Source organism: Lissotriton vulgaris, chromosome 2_1, assembly GCF_964263255.1.
Source record: "Lissotriton vulgaris chromosome 2_1, aLisVul1.2, whole genome shotgun sequence".
NCBI lineage: Eukaryota > Metazoa > Chordata > Amphibia > Caudata > Salamandridae > Lissotriton > Lissotriton vulgaris.
The window spans coordinates 1,001,627,590-1,001,647,660 of NC_141687.1; the positions used below are offsets into that span (position 1 = coordinate 1,001,627,590).

General features: G+C 47.8%; 1 pseudogene; it reads right to left on the reverse strand.

Annotated features, from left to right (window-relative positions):
* Positions 1–4,069: 4,069 nt before the first annotated feature.
* LOC147731531 (LHFPL tetraspan subfamily member 5 protein pseudogene) lies at positions 4,070–4,624 on the reverse strand (annotated as a pseudogene).
* Positions 4,625–20,071: the final 15,447 nt, after the last annotated feature.

Consider the following 20,071-nt stretch of genomic DNA (forward strand, 5'->3'; position numbering starts at 1 on the left):
ATTCACTAATTACCTGTATGCTTACATTTGTTTTACTTTGCTGTCACAAAAACATGTTTAATTTTCTGTTTTTTTATTAAATTGAGTAGATACCTAGATGTCAAAACATTAGAATGCAACAATGTATAATAAAATAATGAATAAGCAATTTTGAGTTTCAAATTACAGTTTACAAAAATAAGATTGTTCTGTATTCATATGGCATACTCCACTGGTGTTTTGAATAGAATGAGACAATGAAGCAAAATTGTTTGCAAAAATAGCTGGTCCTTTATTTGCTATTATAACAAATTAACACATTTTCTTTGGAATAAAATAGACGCCCCTTTGGCAGAACATATGTGTAGGTGCCCTTAACTTCATACATAATTTAATTTGATATGCTTTTTGCATATAAGATGAGCCATATATATCTATACACATTGCCACACAGCTATTTTAAAACTACCCACATATACATGTGAGGGGTCATTAAGCAGTTTGGTGATCAGTTTAAACATTTTTCTGTTAGACCTGATAGCTTTAGTGTGGTCTTATCCAAACATTTTGCCTGCTTACCTCCAATGTTTGCTGTAATGTTTTGTTGGCCTTATGACTCTGAGCACTTTACCACTGCTAGGTAGTGGTAAAGTGCATGTGCTTCTCCCCTAAACATTGTTTCATTGACTAATGCACAATTGGTATATTTAATATATATATCTAAGTCCCTAGTAGAGTGCACTTCCTGTGCCCAGGGCAAGTAAATTTAATGGTACTAGTGGGCCTGCAGCACTGATTGTGCTACCTACACAAGTAGCCCTTTAAACATGTCTCAGGCCTGTTACTGCAGAGCCTGTGTGTGCAGTTACACTACCATGCCGACTTGGAATTTAAAACCTCTTGCCAAGCCTTATACTCCCCTTTTATTACATATACATCAACCCTACGGTAGGCCCTAGATAGCACATTCGGCAGGGTGCTGTGAGACTAAAAGATAGGACATGTGCATTAAGTTTTGCCTGTCCTGGTAGTCAAAAAGACCTCTTAATGGTTAACATTAGGAATCCTTTATTACACTTTTGCTGTAATTTCTGATTGAGGAGACTTAGAAGGAGTAGCTCTTTCTTCTTTCATATAATTGGAATGGTAATGATAAATCCTTGTTGTTGGCAAAGTTGGATTTGACATTACTATTTTAGAAATACCATTTTTAGAAAGATGCTGGAGCAACAAATGATGCAAGGAATGCTGATTTGGTAGCACCCCTCATCAACCAGCCTAGCTTTAATCCAGTGGCACAGTGAACAAGAGACTCACGTCTGAGCATACCCATCATACTTAGGGGGAAAAGTGCTGCAGCTTGAAATGATGGACGGAATGCTAGATGAATCAAACATTCCCCCCCACCAGTCAAGAGATCTGGGTTTTAATCCATTGTTCTTTTACTCACTACACAACCCGAGTTTCGACCCAGCCATATGAAAATCAGTCTTGACCCTGCTCCTCATGGGAACCGTCCTGCCCGAATTACCAAGCCGGGTTCTCACTGAACCAGAAACAAACATCCTGGGACTGGTTTCAGGGTAACACCTCTCAACAGCCAGGCTAGCATGAATCCAGTGGAACAGTGAGCAAGGGACCCACGTCTGGGCATACCCATTCCTCTTAGGGCAAAAAGTGCTGCAGCAACAAATGATGGTCGGAATCTGTTATTTTTGCATTTGGGCATGCCCTTTTAGAAAGATGGCATTTCTCTGCTCTGAAAGCTCTGGGTGCCTGTAGCATGTCTCTAATACACAGCTGGGATGGGACACAGCTGGACTTTGTGCATTCCCACGAGACAGCCACACACAAAGGAAGGTAGGTGTCACTAAGTCCCCATCTGCATCCTGATGACTCTTCCTAGGCAGGATGGGATGGAGGAGTTGACACATCTGAATGGGCAGTGTCCTGTCCCTGCACAAAGGGTTGATTACCACCCTGTAGTGAGTCTGGAGCCAGGGCTAGGAAGGGAGGATCTCAGTACACTTCAACGTTTGTCTTTGAAGTCACCTCCACTTCAAAGGCACAACTAGATATAAGTACTCATTGGCTGACCTGCAGCCTGATGTTCTCTTTCCCTGCTCAGGAGGAACATGACTCTTGCTTGAATACAGAGTGATCTCCAAGGGCATGCTGACTTGCCTCCTGTTTGTATACTCAGGGATATCAATGTCTCTTCCTTGTTATTGTGCCTGGCCCATTGGAACTGGCTCCAGGTGCTTGCTCCAGTGGAATCCACGCATCCTCTGCTGCATGAAGCAGAATCACTGCATCGCTGCTGTTGCAGGAGCAGAAGCGAAGCATCACACTCGAAACCAGCGCATCTCATTCAGTACCGACACATCGGAACTGCTGCACCGATGCCGTTGAAGTGTGAGAAGATCAACGCATCCCCTCGACTGCATGGAGAAACCTGGTGTATCGAATTTGGAACCAATGCATCTCACCCTTTGCCGCTTCGTGTCTGGAACCAGCTCATCGCCATTATTGCATGGAGAGAACGCATTACCTCGATTAACTTGAGGGTAGCAAAGCTACAGGAAATAAAGTCTCAAGGCTGCCCAGAAGATTCTGTCACAATTAAAAGAATAAACTGGCAAATGGACAACTCTCAAATTGACACGCAAAGTGCAGTGTTAAAAGGAAGGATACAGGAGGCAAAGAGGGAAGAAGACATAATAACAGGATGGCCCTCCCTGATCACATCGCTCCAAGATGAATATGCAGAAGGCTGTAAAAGAAGATCTGAACAAGTGAGAGACATGCAGGCTGGCAGCCTGAAAATAAAACAACTAAAGAAGAAGTTAAATGAAGCAGTGCATGCCCTAAAATATAAAAACCAGGCTACAAAAGGAACTCAAGAAAGAATAAGAAAATTAAGGCAAGCATACAGGAGGCAGCCATGGGCGACCAATCGATCAAGTAACAATCTAATCTGGGACAAGCTACAAGCCATACTAAAGAATAAAGACTCTAATACATTTTGGGCTCTAGTGAATAAACTCCCCAAAACTAGAAGCCAGAAAGTCTGCCAAATTACAGCAAACTAATGGGCCGACCATATAAAGAAGCTTTACTTTTCCCCACCCTTCTCCAAGCGCCTTGAGACCCCCTGGGTATGTAGCGCGCTATATAAATTGAATTGAATTGAATTGAATTGAATAGCATATAATTATGTCACACTGAGTGGTATTGTGTGGAGTATGTGTTGCATTCAGTAGAGTGTAATTATGTGGTGTGTAATTATGTGGCACTGAGTGGTTTTTGGAGTGTATGTTGCATTGAGTGCAGTGTAATTATGTGGCGTGTAATTCTGAGGCACTGAGTGGTATTGTGTGGAGTGTATGTTGTATTCAGTAGAGTGTAATTGTGTGGCGTGTAATTATGTGGCACTGAGTGGTATTGTTTGGAGTGTATGTTGCATTGAGTGCATTGTAATTATGTAGCATATAATTATGTCACACTGAGTGATGCTGTGGTGGTGTTGAGTGATGCTGTGGTGATACGATAGATAGAGTGTAATTATGTGGCGTGTAACTATGTAGCACTGAGTGGTATTTGGAGTGTATGTTGCATTGAGTGCAGTGTAATTATGTGGCGTGTAATTCTGAGGCACTGAGTGGTATTGTGTGGAGTGTATGTTGTATTCAGTAGAGTGTAATTGTGTGGTGTGTAATTGTGTGGCATTGAGTGTTATTGTTTGGAGTGTATGTTGCATTGAGTGCATTGTAATTATGTAGCATATAATTATGTGGTATCTGAAGCGGTATATCTTGGTTCTCCGCTTATGGATCACGTGTGTGCATAATCATTAGGTCTATTTTCGGTTTATGCAGCCTCCACCAGGAGGTTCTTACCCATGGTTGACGCAGTAGTGAGCCAGTGATAAGGGTTCTGTTAAAAAGACACAACGGCCAGGAGTTCTGATTCATTTATTGTACCTGGTTATTGGTCTGGTAAACTCTATGGGAGTGCATCACCACGCCCCCAAGCATTTCATTGTCACTGCACGGAGTCATCAAACGAAATCCCCTGGTATGCACCTATTTTACCTTACTGTACCTGTAGTAAAGACACTCGAATTACTGACATCCCGAGGCATTGTACCAACTACGAGGGCTGTGTCCTGGGGTACAACCCCCTCTGCCCCCTCACCTTGCACCCGTGCACCTCCCCCACTGCCCAGCTCACCGGCCGCCAGCTGCATCCAGGCGCACACCTTGTAGACCGTGGCCGAGTTACAGAAGAAGAAGAGGCCGAAGCAGAGCATGGAGCCGACGATCAGGAACATGGAGATGCCCACGAAGAACATGGCGGTCTTGAAGGCCCCGGAGGGGATGCTGGCGAAGTCCAGGGCGCTGCCCTTGCAGATGAGCTCGGAGGTGAGCGCGTTGCCGATGCAGTAGCTGAAGAGGCTGAAGTAGCCGGCCTGCGGGGTGTTGATGCTGTCCCCGATCCAGTAGGGCTGGATGAAGATCACCACCATGATGATGGTGAAGCAGATGGTGACGACGGCCCAGAGCACGCCGATGGCGCGCGCGTTGCGCACGTAGTTGGTGTGGGAGATCTTGGTGGCCTCCTGGGCCGGCAGCATCTTGGTCATGGCGCCCGCGGTCAGTGGCTTGCTTCAGGGCGACGCTGGGGCTGATTCACTTTAAATTGCTGTACCTCATTCACTGTCACCCAGAAAGAGACGCTGTTTTAGGAGGGCGAAACCAGGAAGTCAGGCATCCTTGCCCGTGACATGGGCGGGGCCTGTGACGTGGCCGGAAGAGGCCGGTGATGCTCGTTGTTGCGGGGCTCCCATCATGGAGTGCCCCGCGTGTGGAGATGCGCCGGAAAAGAGCACGGTGAGTGGAGGGGGGGGATCTGTGTGTGCGCACCCCGTGAGTGGTGGGGGAGGGGGGTGCGTGCATGCGTGTGTGTGCCTGCCTGCCTGTGTGTATGCCAGGGGGGGGAGGGGGTGAGTGTGTGCGCGTCGGAATGTGTGTGCGCATGCGTGACTTTGCCTGTGTGTGATTGCGAGAGCATGTGAATGGCAGGCAGGGGATGTGCACAGCGCCGTGCGCCCCCTCGAGGGCAAATCAGAGACGGCAGAGGCTCATGCATGGACACCGTCTCACATTCCTCCAGACACGCCAGCAAAAGATGTCTTCGCAGACAAAGCAGGCTTTGCCTGCTTTTTAGGTCTGCTCGACCTAAAAATGGGATAGAACCTCACCCAGTAAATTACAGAATGATAGCACTTCTCGATGCTGAAGGGAAGTGCTTTGCACATTTACTGCATGAACTGGAAAGGTGGGCCTATGAGAAAAAGCTGATATCATGGTTCCAAACAGGCTTTCAAAAACACTGCCACATAGAGGATAATCTACAAATTCTTTCATGCTTGATTGAGGAAGCGATGAGACCCAAGGTACTTATGTTAAGACAATATCTCCAGAGACAGATTATGGGAAAAGATAAAGAAATGGCAGATACCACCAATCTACTAAATGCGATCATATCATTATGCAGAAATACATGGGTCAGAGCCACATTCATAGCAAACTGGGCGACGTCACAAACAATCACCACAAATAAAGGGTTGAGACAGGTTTGCATTCTGGCACCACTTCTTTTCAACCTTTACATGGCAGACATGGAAGACTACTTGACTGTCCACAGGATTTGCCTCCCTAGCCTTATAAAACAGAAACTACAAATTCTGCAATGCGAAAATAAAATGGTAATCCTTGAAAACACCCACATTGTCCTTCAAACATCATTGAATGCATTAGAAGAATACTGCAGAGCAAATGAAATCGCCATTAGCCTAAATAAAACAAATACAATGGTATTTGCCTTTCCTAATAAAAATGGGCGGCGGATCAATTGAAGGCAAAAGATTGGAATTAACAGCAAGGTTCAAGCACCTTGTGGTTACATTGGATGGAAGAGGGGACAAGAACTCCCAGCTGGCTCTCTTAAGAACAACCACAAAACATGCAACCTGCAGGATGGGACAGCTTAAAAGAAGTGTGACAAGCCAAAAAACAGAGGCCATCCTAGCGGTGATGGCTGCCATGGTAATGCCGGCCCTGACTTACGGCGTAATAATGTTCAAAAACAATCTCCACGAGTGGCTAGATAAACAGCATTGTATTTGCTACCACCGCATCTTTTATCTCCCAGATTGTACTAGCCAGTCACAAATAAGGTTAGAATTTAAAATGATAAAGCAGGACTTATCGCTAAGGGCACAATTTGTCAACTATTGCAGAACATTACAAATGGCCCAGATGGGTTCTATGAAATATCTACTTTGGGAGAAGTTCCATTCACTTGGCTCGACATGGTGCTGGATCCTAGAAACCTCAATCAAGACCTAAAGCTCTGGAGACCTACTAAAAAGCAGCCTACTACTGAGAACAATTGCAAAAATTGATATCAAAGCAAGCCAAGATATTCCCAGGGAAACTGGAATTTATAGATTTAAAAACAAAACAGCGTAGCAGTTGGGCTGCAAAACTTTATCATCCTGGAACCCTACCTGACTATTCACGCTCACCACTCCCATATCACACTAAGGTGGTTATAACGATTTCAGGGGCAATGTCTTCCCCCTGACACCGACTCGGTCATGGGATCGACTGACACCCAGTCAGCAGTCCTGGCTGCCACATTAGAATGCAACCGAACACACATTCCTATATTTCACTATGGGAGCATGCATCACGGCCGTAAACCGGCCATAATGCATGCTCCCATAGGGAAATGGGAGGTGTGGTTCATCCCTGCACCCCGAGGCAAGCATCTCATGGTGCCTGCCACAGGGTGTAGGGATCAACTGGGGGGCACCCTCGGCCTCTAAGCAGAGGCTCTGCACCAAAGGGGGCCCTGCTGGGGGCCCCCAAACACACTTTCTGACATGGTTTACATGTTGGACAGACCGCATTGAAACCATGTCAGGAAGCGTGATCACAATCTCAAGGGCGGAAAGATACACCCTTGAAATGACTTGCTGCCTTCCCACTGGGCACAGGCTGTCCGAGCCCACTGGAAGTCAGCTGGAATGACCGGCAGGTTTACTTTCCGAATGCCTCCAACATAATGAGGCGGTCGAAAAGTAAACCGACCGGGCCGTTACAATTCAGCCCGAAAGGCACTGACCGTCGGTCAGAGTCTTTACAGGCTGTATTGTAATTGCCCCCAAGTATGCTCTAATGAGAATGCGTTTCAGGCACATCCCCTAAGAGGGAACTGGTACCGCCGAAGTGAAGGGCAGCTGACACTAGATGCACTTGTGCAGTAAAACAGAAGAAACACTAACCCATGTAATTTGCACATGTGAGATCCTGAAATCCTAAAGGTGCTATTTGCTACGACCAATATTTTGAATTCTAAACATAAGATCATGTGAGGCTGCGGTATTAACGTGCCTACAAGGAGAATCATGTCAGCTATCAATGTGCTTTTTTATAATTCATAAAATCAATAAAAAGAAAGTCAAAAACACATGATGAACAATGATGCCCAGGAACATACCGCTGACAATGCCTGCACGAAGAAAAATAACAAGCAGCAAGAACCACTATATAAGATTGACTGTCACAATGTGGACCTTTTATAAAGAAAGATTAATCATAGACTTCCATTTCACCAATGAAAGCACAAAGCACTTTTCTGAGTCATAGACTATTACATGCACAGAGCCACACTACTGCGAGTTTTTGTTTGTAGACCAGCCCTCTCTGCATGATTGTTTTTATTTCCTATCCTTTGCTTTGAGCAAGATGTAATGTTTTTAATTAATTGAACATCAATAAAACTTTAAACTCCTTTAAACGCATCACCTCAACTGCAGGGATTGACACTGACGCATTGCTCGGCTACATCCTGCATCCCGCATCTCGATGTTGCAACCAGGTTCAAGGTATTTTGTTCAGTGAGCCTTGTTTGGCTACTGTATCTAGCCCACACTCCATTGCAGTCAGCCTGAACTCTTGACCAGCATGACCAGATAACCCTCATAGGCGCTTCTTATCTCTAAGCTCTATTTTTACATTTAATCTTTAAAAATTCATATCTTGGCTTCTACAAATTGGATTCATGTCACTTTGGTCTTGTTTTATTTCTAATCTATTTTTCTGAACTGGTGTAGAGTCTTTTTGTGTCGTTTTCAATGTGTTACTGTTTGAAGTGTTGCAAAAAACACATTACCATAAGTTAAGCATGTATTTTCTGTGCCAAGCTATCAGAGGGTGATTGCAGATTAATTTAAGTTGTGTATATGAATTCCCCAATTAGGAGTGTGGTTCCTGCTTGCACAGGTTTCATACCTCTGCCAACCAGAGACCCACTTTTTAACAGTCCTGCTCCACTCTTAGATCTAATTCTTTTCCCCAACACTGTTGAAGGCCTTGTGTGTAGCTGAGTGACTCACTATGTGTATTGTTCAAGGCTCTAAGCACTTTTGAATCAGGTTTTCTCTTTGTTCCATTCTAGGGAAACCAATTTCCTTCACATATCTAACTTCATGTCCTCCTCATCCACATGCACATCTTATCTACACTCTTGGACCTCTCTGCTGCTTTCACTCTGTTGATGATCTCCTTGCATGCTAACAGCCTTTGCTGCTTTATGCAGCACAAGACCAGCTCTTGACTGGTTCGCATTCTACCTTTGTGGCCGTTCATGCTCTGCCTCCTGTGCCTCCTCATGTTCACAGCCAAATCCATTGCCCATAAGCATCAACCAAAGGTCAGTCCTTGGACAGCACCTTTTCTCAACTTACACTACCTCTCTTGTAAATATCTGACTGATAGTCAGCGGTTCCACCTGCAGTTTTTGGATGCGACTGCCATATAGGCGGTCAGAAACATCCTTTTTTCTATTGCAGCTTGTGCAGTGACCAGAAAAGCACTGCAGCACAAGCTGCAATAGAAAAATTCATGTTTTCATACATCCATCTACTGTGTGGCAGGCACCATGCGGTGCCTGCCGCATGGTGCCAGGAGTTTTAGGGGGCACCCCAGGACCCATAGCAGAGGGCTAAGGGGCAAGGGGGCCCTGCTAGAAGCCCCAAAGTCACTTTCTGCCTGCCTTTTCATAAAGGGCCGGCGGAAAGTGACATTGTAATCCTGACTGCGGAGCCGAGGCTGGCTCTTCAGCCATTTTGGATTACCTTTCTGACCGCCAACTCAACAGGTGCCCTGAGCCCGTCAGAAGCATAGCAGAATTCCCACGCGGGTTCCCCTCCAACTGCCAGCATCATAATACAGTGGTTGTATGGAAACATATGATGCCGGATGGCTTTCGGCCCAACATCCTAATGAGGCCCTTTGTAAGAAAATGACAACAATGTAGAAAAAATATTGTACCAGAATATCATCAAAAATAAAATAAAATGTAATAAAATAATAAAGTTAATACAAAGCCAACAAGATAACAATTGTTTCCTGTTATAAATCTTTTAAAATTCTAAAATACATTTTGTTGTTGTTGTATAACTTTATTTCGAAATGTTTCATTTCATAAAAGCATTACAGTAAAAATCAATGTGAGCATAAAAACAGTTATACATCAAAACTGACAGATCTCAAAAAGGACACTATAAAATATACAACATAGTAGATAACATCCATTCTAAAAGCATTTATACAAGCACATAATTATCATCTTCGAGAGGGAATAATGGGAAAGGGACACATACAAAAAACAGCCGGGCCAATGAAGTGTAGGTTGGCACCCTTACTGGAGGATCATTCTCCTCGCGGTTCTTATCCTCCAAGCCCACCCCAGGAATTTTGCCAGGCCACAAGCAAGCAGTGGATGAGGGTCTGATCTTAGCAGCTGTAGGGCCTCCAAGTGTGACCGAGTGCCCAGCCTCGCGCAGAGCGGTTTCAACCATCTGCGACGGGGAGCAGCGTAGGCTGGGCATTCGAACAACAAATGGGGAATGGATTCATCCCTGGTCGTACAGAAAGGGCAAGTTTCTATAGTTTGCCAAGGTGGTTTCCATTTAGCTGTCCTTGTGCCTAAGGGCAGAACCCCAGCCCTAAATTTGAAATACAACGCCCTATCTACTGGATTCGAAATCACATCAAGGTAGGGTTCTCTGAAGGGACGGCATTTGATAGCCAAGAACTCCTCAGCGGATCTGCACAGATTCGAATGGGACACTCTCTCGTTATCCACCCACATCCAGAATATTTTCTTTAACAGCTGTTTAGGTGGTGAAGATCTATTGGCCCAAGCGTCATCCAGGCCTAAATCACAAAGGAGGCGCTTTACTCCAAGGAGCCAACCGATCTTATACCAACCCGGGGTTGAAAGAAGTTCGCTTAGTGCATCCGCATAACTTGAAAGTTCAGGGACATTCCATATACGGGCCCACAGAAGGAGGGGACGTAACTTGGCCTGATCGGCTATGGATCGTGTTCCTGTATCAAGTAGAAGGGGTAGAGTGGGAGAGCTGTGGGGGAGCCGCATTAGGTCTTTGTGGAACTTGTTCTCCAGATGGGATAGGGTGTCAAATTTCTGGGTACCCCACAACTCAGCCCCGTACAATGCCGCACTCACAGCTTTTGCCTTGTAGATATCAAGTATCACCCCAATGGGTTTAAGGGATGAGGCGCGATGTTCTTTTAGGAGGGCGCCCGTAACCCTCCTATGTGTCAAAATGGTTTTTTGGTGGTGCGCCTTCCAACTCATGGAATCGCAAAGTCTGATTCCTAAGTAATCGAATTCCCTGACCCTTTCTAAAGGTACTGAGTCTATAGATGGCGGGTGGACTGTCTTCCTGGGGGGATTCAACACAAGGAACTTGGTTTTACTGATGTTAATAGCCAAGCCCCTTGCGTCGCAAAAGCCCTGGAACCTCGTTAACAGGGTTTGGAGGCCCTTCGGGGATTTCGAAATCAACAGGGTATCGTCTGCGAACAGGAGCGTTGGTATCTTCCTGCCCGCCAGGGAGGGAGCATCTGCTGGTAGTTGGAGAAGGTGCTCTACCACTCCGTTTAGATAAAGAGAAAACAGAGTGGGAGCTAGCACACACCCCTGGCGGACGCCCCTGTCAACAGGAATCCGAGAGTTTTTTTGGCCCTGCTGACCCCATCTAATTTGGGCAAAGTTGCTTTCATGGAATTTGATGGTTAAGGCCAACAAGTACGCGGGCATACCCATACCCTCAAGTACAGCCCACAGTTGGTTACGTGGAACAAGGTCAAAGGCAGTCCGTAGATCGATGAAGGCGAGATACAGACTGCCCTTGCCCAGTTTGACCACTTTCCAATGAAGCATTAGGAAACGGAATGTCTGCTCAATCGTACCGGTTCCAGATCTGAAACCGGCCTGAAAGTCAGACAAAACCTGCATTTCCTCGGCCCACTGCAGAATCCTACCCAAAACTACCTTCCCTGCTACCTTCTGAGTGGAATCAAGCAGACTTATGGGTCGGTAGTTGGCAGGGTCGTCCCTGCAGCCCTTTTTGAAAATGGGGACGACTTCCGCACCCCTCCAAGAATCCGGGAAATCGCCACCCACCAGTGCCTCATTCAGGAGTTTAGCAATATATAGGCTCCAGACCTCTGCGTTACTACGAAGCAAGTCACCGGGGACTCCATCTGGGCCTGCCGCCTTGTTGGGGACGATACACCTGATTGCTATTTCCACCTCCCTAGATGAAAAAGTGGGGCCAGGATGAGGGCTATGGTCTGGCACTATATGACTAGTACCCCTACTTGGACCCAAAACCCCCAAGGAGTTAGAGTAGAGTTTAGAAAAGTGGGCCAACCAAACTTCCCCTGTGATGTTACATGTTAGCAGGGAATCAACAGGCCTGTCCCTACCTCTAATCAGAGCCCAGAAAGCCCTTGAATCCTTTCTAGAGCCAGCCTCCATTAAATCACTCCAGAAGTTAGTTTCGTGCGTGTCCTTTGCCACAGCTTGGGTCTTTTTGTAATTTTTCCTAGCTAGTGAAATCAAAGCCGGGTCTTTAGCGCTGACCGCCAGGATAAGCTCACTTTTTGCCTGACGGCAAGCGGGGGAGTACCATTGATCTCTACCCCTAGTCTCATTTCTCCGCCTGGACCCCCCCCCTCCCCTGAGGAACCAAAAAGAGATTGCTAAGTGATACAATGGTCTCCACAAATGGCACGAGGATAGGGGTGTCGGAGTCCAGCGTGCCTACGACACACTTAGCTTCCATCATTATGGTCTTTACTTGAGCCATTCTTGCAACATCAGAAGCAACCTTAGCCCATTTCAATCGCCTCCCGCAGTTAGATGGAACAACTTCATGGGATGATTTCCAAGTTAGCCGGGATAATGCTGTGGCCCCTGTGTCCCACGGGTGAGCAAGCGAGAGGACCAAGGGATTGTGGTCACTATCCGTGGTTTGTTGGACGACCATATCAAGGACATATTCCCACAGGTTGTAGTTTAACAGTACGTAATCAATTCTGGAGGTGTGTCCAATCCTGTTGAATGTGTGCGCACCCCCAGTATCTGACTTACAACGGCCATTAGTGGCTCTGAGGGCGTATTCCAAGCAAAGTGCGTTAATATCAATGGCATTCTGTGTCCATTTCTTAATGGGGTCAAGAGCAAGCAAGGGAATACCTCTCTTGGCATCGTCCTCCCATGTGTCCAAAATGTCATCACTGGCCAGAGGCTCAAAACAACAATTGAAATCCCCGGCCAGGATAATAAAGGAGTCAATGTTGCAGCCAGTTAGCTCCTCTTCAACTCCAGTTAAAAACAAGGGGCTAGAGTTCCCCGCCCTGGCCCCCCTGAGATACAGATTAAAAAGCTCTAGAGTCTTGCCCCCCGGGCATTGGATAGTGAGTCTCAAAAGATCTGGGGATGGGGAATTTATATGTTTTACCGTGAGCCCCAACGATACACTGACCCAGATGAGAAGGCCACCAGAAGGACGGCCTTTACTGCCTTTGGACCTGGAGGCCGGCACAGAGTAGGTCATGAAGCCGACCCTGTGGACGGGCTCCAGGCACCAGGTTTCTTGTAGGAGGCAGATCCCAAAAGGCTCCATGAAAGAAATCCAGTCAGGTTTGTCAAAGTTCCGGGCAAGCCCTGCCACATTCCAGCTTAGAATTTTAAGCTGGGAAACACCTGCCAAGGTCTTGCCAGACTGTGGCTCAGAAACTGGAAAGGCGGCATGGATATCATCAACCCGGGAAGATTGGAGAGGAGCTGCAGGTGGCGAGGCATCGGGGGCAGTCATGCTTAAAACTAAGGGAGTAATAGGAGAGCAAACAGCTGAGGGAAGGTGCACCAGATCCTGTATAAGGGAGACCTGAGTTGAAGACTGGGTCGGAGGGGCAGTACTAATCACACCCACGGTAGTCGCCAAAGACGATCTCCCCGCCTCCAGTGTAAGGCTATTGGGATTACTTAGTAGTGCTGTTGCTGGGGGCGTTAGGAGTCAGTCGACATCCTCCAGGCTGCCAAGCCTATTTGAAGTTGCAATTCCAAGCCAGCCACTGTTTGGATTATACACATTGGGAGGGTACCCCCAACTGGGCTGTTGGGGGACTGTAGGCCAAAAACCCCCCTGCGGACATACAGCACGGGGGGGATAGAAAAATGACAGAGGCCTCGGAGCAATAGAGGAGCCCCAGTCTTGATTCCCACGAGAACAGATATGTTTGGCCGTATAGACATCATCAAAGGTTACGACTATACAGTCACCGGGGGTCGATTTCCTTGTGGTTCCCACCCACGGAACTCTTCGTGTCATTAAGACTCTACTCCTCCTACCATTGGGGATAGGTCTATAGGCATTAAGCCAATACGTGACTTTATTGTGTAGGGAATGCTGGTGTTCGTAATGACCATTCTCTAATTCCGGGACATCCGTCAAAACCACCACATAATCATTTGCTTCAGGAGGAAGATCGATGTAACCTCCTCGGAAATTACTCCTGGTATGAGGGCCCCCAGAAGAATGAGTAGGGGGTTTGTTCCGAGGGGCCTGGGCAGGTCGGGAACTAGAGCTAACTGAGTTCAGTGCTCTCGGTGCAACTGATGTAGTGCCAATATGAGATTGTGTTGTTGGAGCATTTGAGGTGTCAGCCCTGGGCTGGGGGGGCGGATTTGCAGTAATAAGACTCCTGGTGCGAGGTTTGGGGATAGGCTGGGTAGGGCAGGGCACAATGGGATTAGGGGGCAAACCAGGGATAACTGTGGGAGGTGGGGTAGGAACCTGTGTGACCATGTTACTATCTATCAGACCCTGGCGTTCAAGGCCTCTCAGGCCAAGAGTGGCCAAGGCAATAATGCTTTTCTCCATCTCAAGGAGGTTGTTCTCTATACGAGAAAGCCTTAAATCCAGGGGAGATAGAAGATTTTTTAGAGACTCCCAAACCACTCCTATAAATTCCCTCTCCCTCCCTTCTTGATTAATCCAACCCGGGTCTGTTCTCTCAGGTGGTAAGGTGCTTCCAGGATCTAAAGGGGCTTGCCCCACGATATTTTCGCCACAAGGAACCAATGGGGAGGAGAAAGACGTAACCGGACTGCCATCAGCTATTGTATTATCAACGATGGACAAGTTGGCCCCCTGCGTTGTCATTTTTTTCCGTGGGGAGGTTGGACTGGGGGAACGTTTTCTCTTGTTAGAATTCACCGGGATGCTATCGAGGCCGCCATATGAAGTGGAGGCCAAAGATGTATCAAAGGATTGTGGGGTAGAGATGGGGGGAACGAGAGGGCTACCCTCAGCAATGGGCAGGCCGTCAGGCAGAGCAGGTGGACCTAGAGGTGTGGAGGGGATGGGCAAAACAGGCATATCGTGAACATCAGCCAACGTTACAACGCCCTCCCGATTGAAAGTGCGATTAGGGGAAGTAACAGAAGCTATGTGTCCAAGGGAGGATTTCTTGTGGGAGGCAAATTCGAGTGACAGCTTCCTAGCCGCTTCCAAATCAAGGGACACTCTAGTTTGCAATTTATTGATTTCATGATCTATCGCCTTCGTGATGAAGTCGTCCATAGGCCCATTATGGACCAACCCTCCCTTGGCCGCCCTATTACGTGTAACGCGGGTACACATGAGGACTAACTATGGCTAGCAACCCGGGCAACAAGAATAGGCAGACACAGAACCCAGGATGCAGGAGGAGGGTGTAAGAGGAGGGGCCCAGACCAGACCGCTCAGACCTCGAACGGCCTCAAATGGCCCAGTCTTTGCCCTGTCTTCGCCCGGGCTGCGTCCCGCGCTGCGGGAGGCGGAAGTTAAGATATAGGGGGCAGGGGGCGGGCCAGCAGGGAGAGCGGACCGGAAGCTCTTCCTTGGTCTTGCAGGGACTTCTGGGTGTCGAAGTCCCCGCACACTCGCAGCCCCGCTAGCACCTCACACCCTCTACCGCCTTACCTCCACAGAATAGCCCCGGAGTTACAGTGTCCACCGCTCCCTCGAAGCGGCACCCGCGGAGCGGGTGCTGCGAGATGTAGGCTGAGAGCTGGGACGCTGGAAATGCTGGTGACGCTGGTGTCTGTTCAGGAACTGGTGCTCAGGCAAGTAAGACTCCCGCCCGTTACAGGGCAAGCCAACGCTAAAAAGCCTCGTGTGGGGGGCGGGGGGCGGGCCAGCAGGGAGAGCGGACCGGAAGCTCTTCCTTGGTCTTGCAGGGACTTCTGGGTGTCGAAGTCCCCGCACACTCGCAGCCCCGCTAGCACCTCACACCCTCTACCGCCTTACCTCCACAGAATAGCCCCGGAGTTACAGTGTCCACCGCTCCCTCGAAGCGGCACCCGTGGAGCGGGTGCTGCGAGATGTAGGCTGAGAGCAGGGACGCTGGAAATGCTGGTGACGCTGGTGTCTGTTCAGGAACTGGTGCTCAGGCAAGTAAGACTCCCGCCCGTTACAGGGCAAGCCAATGCTAAAAAGCCTCGTGTGGGGGGCGGGGGCGGGCCAGCAGGGAGAGCGGACCGGAAGCTCTTCCTTGGTCTTGCAGGGACTTCTGGGTGTCGAAGTCCCCGCACACTCGCAGCCCCGCTAGCACCTCACACCCTCTACCGCCTTACCTCCACAGAATAGCCCCGGAGTTACAGTGTCCACCGCTCCCTCGAAGCGGCACCCGCGGAGCGGGTGCTGCGAGATGTAGGCTGAGAGCAGGGACGCTGGAAATGCTGGTGACGCTGGTGTCTGTTCAGGAACTGGTGCTCAGGCAAGTAAGACTCCCGCCCGTTACAGGGCAAGCCAACGCTAAAAAGCCTCGTGTGGGGGGCGGGGGGCGGGCCAGCAGGGAGAGCGGACCGGAAGCTCTTCCTTGGTCTTGCAGGGACTTCTGGGTGTCGAAGTCCCCGCACACTCGCTGCCCCGCTAGCACCTCACACCCTCTACCGCCTTACCTCCACAGAATAGCCCCGGAGTTACAGTGTCCACCGCTCCCTCGAAGCGGCACCCGCGGAGCGGGTGCTGCGAGATGTAGGCTGAGAGCAGGAACGCTGGAAATGCTGGTGACGCTGGTGTCTGTTCAGGAACTGGTGCTCAGGCAAGTAAGACTCCCGCCCGTTACAGGGCAAGCCAACGCTAAAAAGCCTCGTGTGGGGGGCGGGGGGCGGGCCAGCAGGGAGAGCGGACCGGAAGCTCTTCCTTGGTCTTGCAGGGACTTCTGGGTGTCGAAGTCCCCGCACACTCGCAGCCCCGCTAGCACCTCACACCCTCTACCGCCTTACCTCCACAGAATAGCCCCGGAGTTACAGTGTCCACCGCTCCCTCGAAGCGGCACCCGCGGAGCGGGTGCTGCGAGATGTAGGCTGAGAGCAGGGACGCTGGAAATGCTGGTGACGCTGGTGTCTGTTCAGGAACTGGTGCTCAGGCAAGTAAGACTCCCGCCCGTTACAGGGCAAGCCAACGCTAAAAAGCCTCGTGTGGGGGGCGGGGGGCGGGCCAGCAGGGAGAGCGGACCGGAAGCTCTTCCTTGGTCTTGCAGGGACTTCTGGGTGTCGAAGTCCCCGCACACTCGCAGCCCCGCTAGCACCTCACACCCTCTACCGCCTTACCTCCACAGAATAGCCCCGGAGTTACAGTGTCCACCGCTCCCTCGAAGCGGCACCCGCGGAGCGGGTGCTGCGAGATGTAGGCTGAGAGCAGGGACGCTGGAAATGCTGGTGACGCTGGTGTCTGTTCAGGAACTGGTGCTCAGGCAAGTAAGACTCCCGCCCGTTACAGGGCAAGCCAACGCTAAAAAGCCTCGTGTGGGGGGCGGGGGGCGGGCCAGCAGGGAGAGCGGACCGGAAGCTCTTCCTTGGTCTTGCAGGGACTTCTGGGTGTCGAAGTCCCCGCACACTCGCAGCCCCGCTAGCACCTCACACCCTCTACCGCCTTACCTCCACAGAATAGCCCTGGAGTTACAGTGTCCACCGCTCCCTCGAAGCGGCACCCGCGGAGCGGGTGCTGCGAGATGTAGGCTGAGAGCAGGGACGCTGGAAATGCTGGTGACGCTGGTGTCTGTTCAGGAACTGGTGCTCAGGCAAGTAAGACATTTTACAAATTCAGACTAAACAATAGTAGGGAACCTGTTGGACTTTGAAGGAGTCGGATTTACTATTCCAACTCCGATTCAAGCAACATTAAGGAATGTTTGGAATGTGAATGTGTCAGATTTACTCTTCCCATGGAACAAACATCTTTCCAACTTCTTGGAACAATCTGGAAGTTTGGATCCCTCTCAGTCTGGCTTTAGGCCGAACTATAGTACCGAATCGGCCTTGCTGTCGATAACTGACGACCTCCGCATGTACCATGACAGGGGAGTTTCGGCTGTCCTGGTGCTTCTGGATTTATCGGCAGCGTTCGATACGGTATCCCACACTATTCTTATTGATCGCCTTGCTGAGAGTGGACTGGAGGACACTGCACTGGACTGGTTGAAGAGTTTCCTCCCTGAACGCTCCCAGCGTGTCAGTATGGGGGAATTTCATTCTTCTGAGGCTATGATCTCTAAGGGGGTGCCACAGGGCTCCTGTCTGAGCCCCACTCTTTTTAACATCTTGCAGCCCCCCTTGCTAAGATCATGAGAGCTTTTGGCTTCAGTCCAGTCTCATATGCTGACGACACTCAACTGCTTTTCCCTTTTACAACTCTAACTACAGAGGTTAAATGATCTTTCTCTGAAGGGATGAAAGCAGTGTCTTGCTGGATGTCGTCAAACTTCCTCCAGTGTAATGTTACTAAAACAGAACTTATGCTTTTCGGTGAGGCCAAGTTACTATGGGCCCCAGATTGGTGGCCCACCGAGTTAGGCCCATTACCCGAGCCAAAAACTTGTGATCAAAAACCTTGGTGTACGGTTGGAGCAGGAGTTAACATCTAAACAACAGGGAAATCACATAGTTGGGACCTGCTTTCACATGATTGGCCTTCTTCGTAAGGTATTTCCTCTTCTGCCTGACTCCTCTAAAAAGATCTTGGTGCATGCGTTGGTATTAAGTCGTACTGACTACTGCAATGGCCTTTTAGCATCTGCTAACGAAGGAGTACTAGATAGACTTCAAGTTGTGCAGAACACTGCTGCCAGATTGGTTTTAAATGCTCCTCCTAGAACTCCTTCCAAGCCCCTTCTGGCCAAGCTCCACTGGCTGTCTATCCATCAGAGGATTAAATTCAAGGTCTGTTGTATTGTCCAGAAAGGAATTCATGGTTTAGGGCCCTCCTATTTAGCAGAAAAATGTGTTTCGTATGCTCCTATGAGGTGTCTACGATCTAGCAATCAGCTGCTTCTGAAGGTGCCTAGGATAAAAAAGGCTAGACAGGGAGGCAAGGCGCTGTCTGTCATTGGTCCTACACTCTGGAATGATCTTCCTCTTTCCCTCAGACAATGTGTGAACCATTCCAGCTTTAGAAGTAAACTGAAAACTTCTTTGTTCCAGTGCTGATTTGAAATTTCTTGTTTTCTTATTTCCTTGGGCACTACTGACCCTTTGTGATTACCTATCTGTCTTTGATACTCTCCTTTTTTCTTTGTGCTCTTTTGTCTTGGTCATTTGTATGCATAGTTACCGTTTAGGAAGGCTCCAACAGCGCAGAGATACTCCCTTGTGGAGTCGATTCTAGCGCTTTACAAACCCGCTAATAATAATAATAATAAAGTAAAAAGGAGGGAAATTGTTACACTTTGGAGGGTTCAAATTTACTATCCAATTCCAACTTAAGCAAAGGCAGGGTAAGTTGGACATTTGATGGGCTAGTTTTACCATTCCTACTTCAATATGACGAACAACAGGAAATGTGTTGGACTTTGGAGGGGTCAAATTCATTATTCTGACTCTAACGTGAGCAAAATCAATAAACAAGTGTTGGAGTTTAGAGGGTTTATATTTACTATTCTAATTCCAGTCTGAGGAATAGTAGGGAAAGTGTTGGACTTTGGAGTGGTCAGATTTACTATTCCCTCTTCAATCTGAACAACACTAGGGAAAGTGTTGTAATTTTAGGAGTCAATTTGACTATTTCCACTCCATTATAAGAAAAAACAGGGAAAGTGTTGGATTTTGTTGGGATTAGAATTAATATTCCCACTCTAATTTTAGGAACAGCAACCAAAGTGTTGGACTTTGGAGGATTTACATATACTATTACAACTCATAAACTCTTTTTTTTAAAAACCATTTAAATAGAATAACATAAAGATATTAAACTATTATTAAAATAAAAAATGATATTAAATTAAAGAAAATACAAATGTTATATTAAAAATGCAAAACAATAACGATATTTACAATACATTTAATTCCCTCGGTATTACTGAAAAAGCTGCAAATTACAATGAAAATAATTAATACATATGAATTTAATTTACAAAGGTTTATAATTAAATAAACTGATGAACGAATTAACATTTAGTAATGTAAAGTAAAGTAATTAGACATTTATACCAATAATTTATTTTTTAAATAACTTCTCATTCGAGTCCCTTAGAAACACAGCAACCAACTGCTAAATGAAACATTTCAAATTAAATTTAAAAGAATTTATATTTCACATTAAAAATTACAAACTATAGTGCAAATGCTAATATAATACAAATTATTTATAACAATA